Source organism: Neopelma chrysocephalum, unplaced genomic scaffold (assembly GCF_003984885.1).
Source record: "Neopelma chrysocephalum unplaced genomic scaffold, ASM398488v2 Primary Assembly neopelma1_59, whole genome shotgun sequence".
NCBI classification, from domain to species: domain Eukaryota; kingdom Metazoa; phylum Chordata; class Aves; order Passeriformes; family Pipridae; genus Neopelma; species Neopelma chrysocephalum.
This window is the reverse complement of record NW_020897714.1, coordinates 8,164,395-8,178,848: the sequence shown is the minus strand read 5'-3', so window position 1 is coordinate 8,178,848 and position 14,454 is coordinate 8,164,395.

The following is a 14,454-nucleotide window of genomic DNA, read 5'->3' as shown; positions in this document are numbered from 1 at the left end:
GGAGAGAGAGATCCAGCTACAACTCCAGCTACGACTGCTGCATTGAAGAAGAGAGACACTGCTGCCCTGAACGTGGAAAGGATCTTTCCTTCTTCCCTTCTGGACTTTTATTGGAGGGGGAAGAGATTTCATCCAATTTAAATATTGCTTTATCATAGGAGAGATAGTTAGGATTGTATATATAATGTATTATAACATTTATTTTTGTAATAATTGTAATATAATTTCCTTCCCCCCATGTTGAGTCTTGTGTTGTGTCTGGAAAACCCCTCTCACACTGGGGTGAGTTGTGGGAGGGGGACTCGGAGATTGGATTTTTGGGGGTTTCAAATCACAACAGATGCCTACTGTCTTATGTAAATGAGAAGTATAATTATGAGTAAGAAGAAACAATATGTTGTTGTGAAAATGTTTTTCATGTGGCTTTTCAAAGTATCATTTAGAGAGGTTTGTCTGCTGAATACTGTGTAATTGTTGTTTGGTTTGCCTTTTACTGTAAGTAAAAGTATTCACATATACTCTTCTTTTCTACTTTCTAAGCTGTATAATGTACAGTGTTGCCTATTTATTTAATTCTCCATTTAATAATTGTTTTCACATCTTTGTATTTGCTACAACTATCACTTAGTCAAAAAGCCATAAAACCACAATTATTCATAATTTATTCTCCATCTGTTTAGATTCACATTAGTACCAGTAAACTACCTCTCTATGGCCTAAAAGAAATTTGCCTCTAAATACTAAATGCTAAGTTATGGCTTCCTGGTTCCACTGTATCTTTCAGATGCCACTCCAAAAAGACCTTCTAGCTGAAATATATAATAGTTGCATCTGGATCATAAACCCCCACTTAGCAACAAAGACCTAGCAAAAGGGGTTTTAAGACGAAATATAAAAGAAGAAGTCTCTGAGCTAACATCTTCTTTGATCCTTCTTATTATTTTGAAAATGAAAGGGCCATAAAGTAGATATACAGCTGATCAAATTTTTCAGTGTCATTTGTTTACTTGTCTGTTAGGTTTGAAGACACTTACTTTTACTGAAGCATACCTATTAAAAAACCCAAACAAAATAAATGCAGTTATTTTCTAAAACTTTCAGGTTTTAAATCAAATTTATTTGACTTCTAGATTTTTTGAACACTTAGATTGTGGAAGAAAATTATCCAGAAATGAAATATTTTTACTCTCATATTTTTTTTCTTTTAGTAGTATGGAAATATTCCACACATAAACACAGAATTAATGAGGTTGTCAGGGTCTTCTGCAGATCATCTACTCCATCACCCTGCTCAGAGCAGGATCAACTACAGCAGGTTGCTCTGGGCCACATCCAGCTGGGTTATGAGTAGTTCCCAGGATGGAGATGCACAGCCTGTCATTAACAGGACAACCTGACTCAGGGTTTAATCACCCTGAGAGTGGAAAGGTTTATTCTGTTTAAACAGAATTTCCTGGTTTTCGTTTTGTGCCCATTAGCTCTTCTCCATTCTGGACATCCACTGGGCATCGCTGATCTGGCTCTATCATTTCTATTTTACCCTGTCATGTATTTATACACATTGAAAAGATCCCTCTGAGCCTTCCCTTTTCTTCTCTCAGCCTTTCCTTGTGTGTCAGATGCTTTGGTCCCACAATGATCTTGTGGCCCTTCACTGCACTCACTACAGTGTGTCCCTGTCTCTCTTGCACTATTTGTTTACACAATCTGAAGTACCAAACACTGTAAGAATCATTTACTTTCCTAACTCTAAGAAAAGTCTGCCTATGTTTCTTCTTTTGAAATCTCATGTACACCATTTTCCTTCCTCTACCGCTATTGAAAGTGTCCTCTGAAAAATAAGACTTAAATGGAGAAAACAGCTAAAGATTTTCTATGCAGCTTGTCCCCCTCAGTCACCCAAAATAGTAAAAGTTACTTTTGCGAAAGTAACTTCCCCCTTCTCTGGCTTTTAGCACTTCACACACTGAACTAGGACAAATCTTAATTTTTCCCCTCTTTAGACCAGTATTTTCTAGAGAAAAAAAAAATCACTATACTTTTGGTACAACAGAAGATGTTTCATTATACAATTTTTCAATTAATCAAAAAATCCAACAATGCTATTTTTTTCCCTTATTGCTTTAGGAAGTGTGTTTCACTTCTTATTTATTTGGTTTAGTTTGGTTTGGTTTCCAATTTTTCTTTTTCCTTCCCACCTGCTGAAGAAAACATTTAAAGAAACAAGAAACCTGTGGGAAACATGTATAAAAAAGACTTATTAAACCAAAAAAAGGTTTTGAGAATTACCTCATTCATCAGTCTAACTCCATACCTTTTGATGTCTCTGACATCTTGTATTCAGTTATGCAATCTACCTTCAAATCAGAAGATGTGGCAGAGCCCATTTCAGCTGTGTGAGAATAGCAATTATTTATGGGATGAAATATTTGTTTGTTAAAATCAGTTGTTCTTCCACATTATACCTTCCAGAAAGTCTAATCTTTAAAATCTCTTTTTAATTTCCCAAAACAGTCCTGTGGTGCATTTTTGTAGTAATTTTGAGATTGTGAGTCCTTTTAGATTTTTTCACATTGAATTTTCACTATCTCATATTTACCTGCCAAATTTAGCCATGGTGAAAAGAGCTCAATGGACTTCATCGTACAACAGGACTATTTTGTTTTAGTGTTACTAACACACCATTTGCTAACATAATTTGCAATCTAAAAAATATTTGGTTTGCTCCTCAGATGTGGAAACTTCAGATTTCTGTGGTGTCTCCATGACTTGGGATCTTGGTTTTGTGCATTATAAGTAAATTTCTCACTGCCTATTATGATTTATTATGTTGAGAGGTGTTGAAAGTTGAGTCATGAAATCTGAAGTCTGGATTTGGACCAAAAACACCACAGGCATATATTTTGCTCTAGAGATGCTGTGAAAATAGGCTGTTCTGTTGCCAAATGTATATTAAGAAGCCTCCCCCAAAATGTTAACTGTCATAATTTCAGATTCTGAAGGTTAAGAACTTCTATGCTAACTATCAATAGATGTTTAACTTGGAGCTTGCTTATTTTACATAGTGCTTTGGTGCTCTGACCCTCCGTTGTCTTATTTCCATTGTGTAAAAGCCTAACAATAGAACTATAATGACAACCAGAGTAAAAGATTAAATAATTTCTAAAATAGTACACTGGAGGTTTTTTTCAAAGTATTTTAACTGTTTGAAGAATAAGAAGTAAATTCCTTCTTGCATATAATTAAATGTAGGTTAAAGAAAGCACAGAAATATTTGGAAATGCCACACTGATGATTGTCTACTGCCTTCATGTAGGCCTATGTCAGAACCACAGAGTGTTACTAGAGATACACACAGAATAATGTACTATTCATTCCTTAGCATTAGTACACCATACTGTATGATTTATATGGATGATACAGTCATATTTCAGCTTGTATGTTTAGACATTTTGCAAAAACAACATACGTTAAAATTTGAAAAATAACCAGTTTTTCTCAGACAAGACAATTTAAGACTGTTGAAAACTCTGTACAGATTTTATTGGATCATGAATTATTTGATTAGCCAATGCAAAACACATCACAGAGTCAGAATTATCTGATAGATTTTGTAGCTAAGACAGCATTCCAAATACTAATGTACATGAAGCACTGCATTACATTATTTATGTAGATGAAAAAACAGAAAGTTTTGTTAATTATCCAAATTATTCTGTTTTCACTTTTCTAAAATGCACAAGAAAGATCTATGGCATTGTTGTAATTTTATGTTGGTGGAACTTGATTAATTTTGTTGTCCTTAAATCCATGACACAAACAGAAACATAAGCATTGTTATTCACATGAACTGGAGTGACATCATAAAAACTCAGGGCTTGAAGATGTTAATAGTACTTGTAATAGTAGGTAAGAACATAACCACTTTTAAGAATGAAGAAAGGAAATAATTTAAGTAATTGTAAAGTAAAATAATTTCATAAAAACAATACCAATAGATACATTTCTCCTTATTTTTCTGATATAGTTTTATAGACTTCTTAAAAAATGTTTTAAAATTTTATTTTCTACAATCACTATTAAGTTTATTGGATCTAAAACAGAAGTGGAGGTTTTTTTACCTTTTTGAAAATTGCACGCAATGAAATAGAATAAATTTTTTAAAGTGCAGTATATTTTAAGGAATTACTCTACATGACAAAACTAAATATTTTTTAAAAAATTCCTCAAGATGTGCAGTAAACTACTGAAGTTGTGGCACCATGCATATATGGTGTAGAAAAAAGCAAAAGATTTAATGTTTTGACACAGTTCCAACTTTCAAAAAATAAAAACCAAAAACCCAAACAACCCAAAACAGAAATACAAAACCTCTCAACATTTTTGTTAATAGTAAAAGATACTTTTCACTTAGTGAATAAGTATACACGTGTGTGTGTGTGTGTGTGTGTATCTGCCTTTAATGTTTTACATATAGACGGCTTACAGAGATTTTTACCTTTTAGTGTAGAAAATTTGACAGGAAAAAAAGTAATCTGAATTTTTAGAAAATAAGTATTAACTGGTAAAACAAAAATATAATAATCTTTGCCGATACAGTGGAGTATTCACATATACTATTTACTGAAAATTAGATTCTAAGTTGTTGATGTCTGCATGTTCTTTTACTTTTCCAATACAAACATATTGTTTTATTGAAATAGCTTTATGAACCCATCATCTTCTCTGCATAACAAGCCTCATGGAAGATTCTGATATTATCAGTAGTGGATGGGTAGGGACCTAGAGGCTGCATTTGTACTAATAAATTAAATAGTGACTAGACATGTCATCTAGCACTGGAATATGATCATCTGTAGTTCTAAATTAATAGCATGGTCCTCAGTAGACTTCTGGCCCATGTCAACCATTATTCTCCCAGCAGTTGCCAAATACAGCTACAACACTGCGAAGGGCATTCCAGCAGGCAGCTTGAATGCACTCACAGTGTCGTAAAGGCCAAGATAGTTTTTTAGTACCGTGATGGGCTACTCCAGGCCAACTGGCGCCAGCACCAGTGAGCATTCCTGGGCAAACCTGGTGCCTGTTAGTGTAGACATGGACTCATTGTCCAAGGCGACATCCTCTCTGACCCTTTTGTCAATACTTCGTTGTGCACAAAATGTGTCTTCATCAATTAAATACCATCACTTGTCTGCTATGCGCAATAAATTTGGGCAAATAGAAGGATTTTATTTTTGACCACTGCATGCTGAGTCGTTTTCATGGAGTCTCACCTTGTTAAACATATCAATTCTGGTAATGTCTTCTCTCTGTTTGGATTAATCATTTTTTTCACCTCTGTAAACAACATCTGCCTAAAAAGCAAATTGAAATTTTGATTGTTAAAGACACAAAGTCATTGAAGAAAATCTGGAAAATCTGGACAGGAGCTCGGTTCTGTTCTGTATACTGTCCATCACAGGTTTATAGAACTCAATATGTGATCTTATTATGCAATTTTATTTTTTTTCTGGAAAGGAGCCAAAGACATCATCTTTTAAGCTACCTGCCCATTTTTTTCTGTTTATGGACTTAAAGAGTCAACAAGGAAGGCCTATTCTGCTTAAAGATTGTCAGGTCTTTTTTGTATTTTTTTGCCTTGGTTTTGAAAAAGAAAAGAATGTCATTAAATCACCCTTTACTCCCCATCCCCTATAGTATCATTTGAATTAATATATAATGTTTTAAAAAGATATGAATTTGTTGTGACTTTTTGTGCTTGATAGGCAAGAAATCAGAAGAAAGTCTGCATATATAACATTAGACATTTCATATTTAGTTCATCCAACAGAAAGCTGTTCTGTAAATGAAAGAATTCATTAGAGGAGGTATGGAGTAGAAGTTCTTGCTTTACATATTTTGTCTCCCCTATTCTGCTTTTCCCCTCCATTTTCTTCCTTAGTGGTATAGTTGTTATGTTTTGTATGTTTTCCAACCAGAAAAAAGTTTCATCATATTCAACTGCCATTTTAACATGTCTCTCTCACGCAGATAGAGTTGAGTCCTAACTATAGCTCTGAACTAGATTGGTCACAGAGGAGCATAGCACAGGGATATCACTTGAAGCCCAACAACACATGCATTAGAGTATTCTTCAGGGTCAGTCAGCTCTGGGGTTAGGAGAAGTACTCTGACCTCTTCCCCTGTCCTACCCTGGTTTTGGAATTGGTTGGAGTAATGATGTTTGGATTTATTTGATTTTTTGGGGGAAGGTCTCCTTTTTCTGCAGTTTCAGTAAAATATGCAATCCCTTCTATGGTTTCCCCTGGGTGTATTACCTGTTGTTATAGTATAGGTTGCGCTGCTGTGAAGATTATGTGCTTTATGTCTGGTCATTGTAGAAAGACACTTCCTCTTGAAGGAAGAAACTAATCAGCAAAATGCATCTGCCAATACCTGCAGTGCCAAACCCTTGTTAAGCCAAAAGGAACAAAGAAAGAAACATGAATATCATCTATCACTTAATGCAGCAGCTTGCATGTCTTTTGAATTAGGACCTATTTGCAGGTGCACTCCAAAAATATGCTTTTCGAGCACAAGCTGTTACAGGGTGAAAGTTCAGATGCCACCTGTCCTTCTGTGGGAGTAAATCTTTCCAGACAACAGCTGAATCAACCACCCTTAGAATTCATGTACCACAGCCTCATAAATCACATTCCTAGGGAATACCATGTTGTCACCACTGACGTCGGCCTCAGTTCTCTAAAAAAAATCAGTAACCATGGGCAAGTATTCCATTAGCTGGATACAGTGACTATTTGATGCTCTTCAAATAAAAAAAAAAAAATTAAAAAATTACATTATCAAAAATGTGTGACATTCTTAAAAGACAAAATACACTTTATTCACTTTTCAGTATGTATCATCAGTTTTACGCAGAGATATCCACTGCAAAGTTTTGTCCTGACAACAATTTATAATTTTCCCCATGTAATTACTGAAATTACTAAAATTCACAGACAGCATTAGTTGCATCCTGACACTTTTCATGAAGATTGTTTAAACAGAATTAATCACTGAATTTAATTAATTTCAGAGTATTTATCTAAACTGGATTAACTAGTTACATCATATTCTGAATCTAATTGCAGAGTGGTTTATTTAAACTCAGTTAACTAGCTACATCATATTCTTAACCTTTAAATTTATTTAAAAGGAATTTAATTTAATTAATTTCTAATGAAGATTTACAAGTATTTTTTAGTATTTATTTTGATACTTTTTTTTTACAATAATAGCCATAGAGAGGCTTCTACTTCACAATTAGCAGGATAGAATTGAGTGCTAGAAATTAAACTACATTAAACATGATTTTATTCTAAATGTGAAGGAGACATAAAGAGATTTAAACTGGTTTCTGTAATATTGTTTCAATAATGTAATTATTGATTCAGTATTAAAGGCTTCTTTTCCGGGGCCCTCCAGAAAATCTCTAATAGTTATTATTAGTATTTCAGGAATGGGTTTGTATATTTGTCTTTTTTTCCCTGTTAGAATTCTTCTTTTTCAACTCTTTACTCTTTGAAAATTAACAAAGGCTCATGAAAGTGAGACAAAAATCTGCGGTAAGCATATTTTATGAGAAAAAAACCCATAAGGAACTAAATTAAAATACTAACATTAAAATATAACTTATATGTATTAAAGTTGTCTATAATGTTCCTGAACCTCTCACAACACCTTCCGAGGTATTTTACAGAATAAAAGCATCAATACTCACAATGGTTGTGAACTATCTGAACAAGTAAATAATATTACTTGTCATTAGAGCCTGAGTGTTTATATTTTTTTAACTTTGTCATCAGAGTGAAACAAAAGTTTACAGTGTAGGGAACAATGTCAGGTTTTTCTAAATTGGCTTTAGGTACTCATTTTAATGGGTTATATATTGAGAGACCTTTCAACTTGAAATCTTTTAAAAATCAGGGCCAAAAAATTTTTTCAAGCTGGAATAAAATTCCTAGGATTTTTTTCTTTCTCAATCTTGTCCTGAAAACCTTGCCATTAAAATCATAACGAAACTTTCAAATGTGGAATAGATTATCTCCAGTGGCTATCTAGACTTGTATTACATGATCTTTAGGATGACGGAGCTCCAAGTATATTATATTCAAGTACCCAATATTATTCCTGATGAGGTTTCAAGAGAATTATTCTGAGCAGGGAATGTCATGCTTCACATGCATCTGCTTTAGGTTTGGAGCAAAAGCAAGAATATCTCTTGGTTAGAATGTTAATGCATACATTTTTTCTACTCAATAAAAGGGAGGACCCCTATATACAGTATATCCCCTGTTCTAACAAGTGCAGAATCTCCATGGCCAAGAGCAGAAAACTATTCCAGCACAGTACATACTTGGAATACACACCATTCCAGGGCGGTGCAAACAAGCCTGTATCAAATTCAACACATGGAAGAACTGCAACTACTAATTGGGCATCATTATAGAGGCTACCCTGTCTGGATTTTGATATAGAACCTTGAATACAAAAGTAACTGTCAGTCATGGAAATGCTTATACCAAGCCTCTGTGCTTACAGTTATATAGGAGGCTACAGAAAATGCTGCCATTTTCTACTCACATTTTCAGCACAGCAGCCAAAAATTTTGAACTTTTTTTCAGTGTAAAACCATTTTAAAGCTGATTGTGTTCGGCAATGAGCCTATCCATCACCATGTTCTGGCAGAAGTATACTGAAGTACTCTGCAGTGGGATAAGAATGTTCCGTTTGCCTGAGTTTAATTTCTTTGAACACTTACCTGAAATAATATTTTTGTGTGATCACAGTCACCACAGACATTAAAAAAACCAAAAAAACCCCAACAAACAAAACCCTCAAAAAAACCAAAACCCAAACAAACAGAAAACCAAAACAAACAAACAAACAAAACCCAAAAACAAACCAAAAAAGAAACCCAGACCATCCAAACTATCAGTTCTGACCTCGCTTTTCCTGCCTTTTCCTGCCTTTTCCTCATGGAAATTTAATTTAATTTACATTTAATATGTAACATGAGACAAAAGTGCTATGAAATTTGTAACTGATTAGGCTGCAGCTCAGTGGGTTAATCGTGAATTAAGGTAAAAAAATTTGCAATGTTACCAATTTCTAACTGCTTCAGAACATAATTTTTGTCTCTGAGCAGCAGGAAGGGTAATATATAAAACCGAATTATTGGTATAAGAATGCCATAATTTTGACCTGATGAAAAAACTTAGACTTTTATTGAATTTCTTAGTAAAATAATCACTATATTTTGTAGACAAACATAATCTCTGTTACTAGTAAATGGAAAAATAAAATCCTAGAAGATATATATTTTTAAAAGACCGCCCGTGTTTTTAGTGGAAAAATGAAGATGAATAGTTTTATATTCAGCCTGGCAAAGAAATGGACCACATTCCCTATGAACCTTGCAGCTCAAACATGTTTCTAATACTTAGCTGTATAAGAGGGAGCCTTGCTGGCTACCACTGGTCTCTGAGTGACGTGTCACTCCTGATACTGGAGACACATTTCTTGTATGATTTCCCTGCTTGAACCATAACAGCTGAAGTAGAGACATGATCTGTTACTCTAAAATGTGCTCTGGATCTTTACCTATTGAAGTGCTCCTATACTTCAGTTCACTGATTTATCTTGCCCCTGAGCTGTCCTTTTCTGTCACACTTAACTAAATTGGGTTGAGGTAAGGCTGTTGGCATTAGGAATTCACTCTGTGTACACCTTGTGCCAAAAGCTACATCTATGCTACTGGACAGCCTACAAGCTCTCTTGACAGATTATGCTAATTTGCAGAGTCAATATGGCCTTTGCAAACAGTTTAAGAAAAATTACATCATTTCCTAGGACTTTTTTTTTGTGTTGACTATGTTTTCATCCATTTCCTTCCCTAAAAATAATTTTAAAAATCTATAAAATTCAATTTGTGTTCTTATGAAGTTGAACTTGCCTCTTTCTTTCCTTCTGTGCTGTTTTGGTCATTTTTTTTCCTTCTATTGATGTAGGATTTCCCTGTTTTCTGTAGAAATTCTTCTTTACTTGGGCCCTGTTTAGCCGAATTTCTTCCAAAATGTATGTGTAACATTCTAGTTTATGGAAGGTGCAATGTAACAGTACTGGAGTTGCATATGTGTAATAATCACATATGCTTATGTGATCGTTACACAGTTATGGTCAAAGTACACTTTCAGTAAATTATTGCTGTAAAAAGTGAGTGAAACAGAATTTATACCTGTTTAGACCCTTACATTGCTTCATCATTTTTTTCAGAATTTTTGATCTGTTTCACACAGTAAATAATTTTTATGTCTACAAGGATTCTTTTGATTGCTATTAAGACCATCAGCCACAATACTTCAAGGGACCATTTCTGCTAGATGCTATAACAAAATAATTTTGTATTGCAGTCACAATTTTGTGGGACACTGGTCACACATAACAAGTCTATGGTTCATATTTCTTTGCTCTTGTCAAAGATGAGACTCTTGAGTATGGTAAGTTATCTCTGATTGCAGAGAATGCAGTATGCTCCAGCTGCTGAAGTGGAATGGCCTTGTTCAAGAAGAAACTAGTTGCCTGGAATGAAGTTTTGTAGCAGGTAGCTATACACATCAATGGCTACAAATTCACAGCTGTTTGCTAGAATAGGTCACGGACTTGGGTGGAAAAAAACAATTAAACAGTACATGTAAACTTTGCATGGATTTGAAACTTGAAATTCAGTTTGCTGCCTACTAAAGATATCTTGTTGTTCTGTTAGTTAGCGGGATGTTTCAGAGAGAGGGGATGAGAAGAAAGATTTTAGAAGTCAGTAGAAGTGAAGAATATAATAGTCTATTTGTCTGTTTCCTAAACCTCTTACATGTAATTTCAGCAGTTATCCTGTGAAGTTTTAACTTCTCACTGCATTTTAGATTTTATTTTTTAGCAATTTGAAGGACTTTTTTTTCTAGTCTCAAAGTAGTTATCCACAGCATCTGCACAAAGCTGGCAGCACAGAAAACAAGTTTTCATTACCTTAACAGCTGCTTAAAAGATCCAAAAGACATGACTTGGGCTGATGTGATATTTGGAAAAGAGATCCATCTTCATTAAAAAAAAAAAATAAATAAAATATGGCACTCACCTGAGCCAGTACAGATGTTAGTAATCACATTAGCTGTATTCCAGATGAGAAAATACATTTGCTAAATATCCTGCAAATCACTACATCCAATACTGAACAGTTCATGTGTAGTCAGTGAAATCTTTCCATCAGCTAATGTAAAAATTGCAACGTATAGAATTGAGGTAATCTGAGAATTTCATACACAGGGGGATATGCAGACAAACAATCAGAACAGGAATTAGAGAAATGAAATGTGATATTCATGATAATGAGACCCTTAAATAATCCTGTAAGGTCATTAAAGGATGAAAATATGAAGAGTAAAAGTCTCTAAATAATATCGGTAGAGTTTTTCTGCAAAAGAAAATGGTCAGTGTGGAAGAATGAATGAAAGGAGGAGAAAAACAAATTTTTCCTGCATTTTCTTAATAGCTAATTAAAAAAATATTCATTCCTTTGAGACATTTGTTCTCTTTTTCTAGACAGTTACTGTTTGGGGTTTTCTTTTTTGTTTGTTTGGTTTTTGTTTGTTTGTTTGTTTTTTTGTTTTGTTGTTTGGGTTTGGGTTTTTTTCTTTTTGTTTTGTTTTGTTTATTTTTTCTTTGTTTGATTGATTTTTTCACTTTTTTTTTCTTTTTGGTTTTTTTTTGTCTCTGATCTCTTGCAAGAGAGAATACCTGAAAGATTGGAGTCACTTCTTTGAAAATAGTGCTGAGTATTGGCATCAGTGTGTCTGGTCCTGGGTGCAATGCAGAACTGTATTTGTACTGTTGGATAGGGAGGCTCAAGCCTGTACTTGAACAGAAACTCCTTCCTTCCATGATCCATCATACTCTGCCTCTGATTTGCAAGAGGGATCAACTGAATCTTGAAGCTGTAACACTTGGGCACAGAAGTACAGATGCTCAAGAAGAGACAAGTCCTGATCCAGGACTTGAAGACAGCTGCACCATAGCATAGACATAACAAATAATTTTTGTCAAATGGGTCTTATTGTTCTTCCCTTGGTGTTAACATCTATCTTTAGAAGCCATTAGTTGGAAATTATTTTGTTTCATACAATCAAATCAGAGAGTTCCAATAGGAGTTGAGAGTCTCAGCGCTTTCTTATATCTTATCAAAAAGCCCAATTTTATGTTTTAAAACTTGCCCAAAAATAAATTAATCACAAAAATATTCAAATGAAGGTATTAACAGAATTTTTACACTGAAATAAGTAAAAGATCTAGATAGGTTAGTTTCATGTAATCCCACTGAAATGGAAATAAATATTTGTCTATTTTTTTAATCCAAATATACCAAGCTTCTATTAGATGTGAAAAAAGAAAAGAGGTCAGCTTTTAAGCATTAAAAGTTACCTATGTGGGTTCTGGAAGGCAAATATTTCTGTCAGAACCTGTTTAATACAGGTTTTCTTATTTAAAAAAATTGTTTATATCCTTTTTTTATATTTAGAGTTTGCTTTGATGCAAGAGTATTCTTTTTTTTTTCTTTCTTTTCTTTCTGTTTTCCCCCCTCATACTGAGCAAGCAGTTCTCTATTAACAATTCATTTGGGCTTAGATATGGATCTTAATTAACAGAAAAATTGTCAGCAGGCACTAAATCCCTGCTCAGGAATATAAAAGAGTCCCAGTGGCATGGATTTTCTCAATATCAATTTAATGAACTACCACTATCTAAACAGACCAGGTGACCAGGAAAGTATATGTCTTTATTAAACACACTGCTCAAAATACATTATGTAAATAAAAAAACTAAACACCATATTCTATCCTTCAGGAAGTATGTAAGCTTATACTAAAAGAGGAATGTAGAAAATGAACCATACTATAGTCTTCAATAAGAGCAAATTAGAGAGAAAAGATCATAGTAAGATCTGACTAATAATCCAGCCTAAATATTTTTTTCTATGGTGTCTAGAGGTAACATTAAAATTTTCTATGTTTCGTTTGCCTGTCCTTTCAGTCCAACTCCAGTATCTGTATATAGAGTGAGCTGTATAATAAGCTTTAACAGCCAACAGTCTGATCCTTACTCCTCAACCTGGCAAAAAAAAGCCAAGTTCAAATCAGGATAAAGAGAAACTTTAAATACTGGCCTTCTACGTAAGGGACCTAAAAACTTATCTGTTAATGTCTTGCTCTCTTAAAAAGTGCAATAAACTAAAATAAATCCATCACAGTTTTAAGACATTTTTAGGATATAAAAATAGCAAAACCAAAAAAGCCAAGCTGACCTTAGAATGTTTCCATAAGATGATTGGCTGTCTTGGAACTGACATTTTCTGATTAAAATTGTAGTATATATATACCATTGGCAGAAGATGAGGAGGTCAAAATTTTTCATTGAACTTCGCTGCTTCAGAATCTGTAATTCAAGTCTACGAACTCCTAGTTCATTTCTCACCATAGGATTTCACTAGAAGGTCTCTCCTCTCTCTATATATTATAACATAGAGATGAGAAACCTTTCCAGGTAAGGGTTCAGTCTGACAGACCAGAACTGTCAGACATATTGTGCAAGACATAACTGGACCAGTCTGAAGCTATTCAGTATAGTATATTTGCAGTGATCTTTTACCACCTCCCAGCCTCTGTCTGTGGAACAGCTAAATCATAGAATCAGAGAATCAATTAGTTTGAAAATACCTCTGAGATTATTGAGATTATTGAGTCCAATCTATGACCTAACACCACCTTGTCAGCTAGACTATGGCACTTAATGCCATATCCAGTCTTTCCTTAAACACCTCCAGGAACTTCCCTGGGCAACCCATTCCAATGCCCAATCACCCCTTCTGAAAAAATTCTTCCTAATGTCCAACCTGAATCTCCCCTGGCACAGTTTAAGACTATGTCCTATTGTCCTATCGTTGGTTGTCTGGGAGAAAAGACTGACCCCCACTTAGCTACAACCTCCTTTAAGGTAGTTGTAGAGAGTGATAAGGCCATAAAGTCGCTCTACTCAATGAAAATATGAAAGAATTATTTCACAGTATTATTGATTAAAAGCATTGTGTCTTATCAAAACATATGCAAGTATCTAAAGGGAGAGTGTCAAGAGATGGATCCAGGCTCTTTTTGGTGGAGTGAAGCAACAGAACAAGAGGCAACAGGCAGAAATGGATGTACAGGAAGTTCCACCGGAACCTGAGGAAGAACTTCTTTACAGTGCAGGTGACCGAGCACTGGAACAGATTGTCCAGTGAGGTTATGGAGTCTCCCTTACTAGAGATATTCAAGAACTGTCCAGAGGACAACCTGTGTAATGAGCTCCAGGATGACCCTGCTTAAGCAG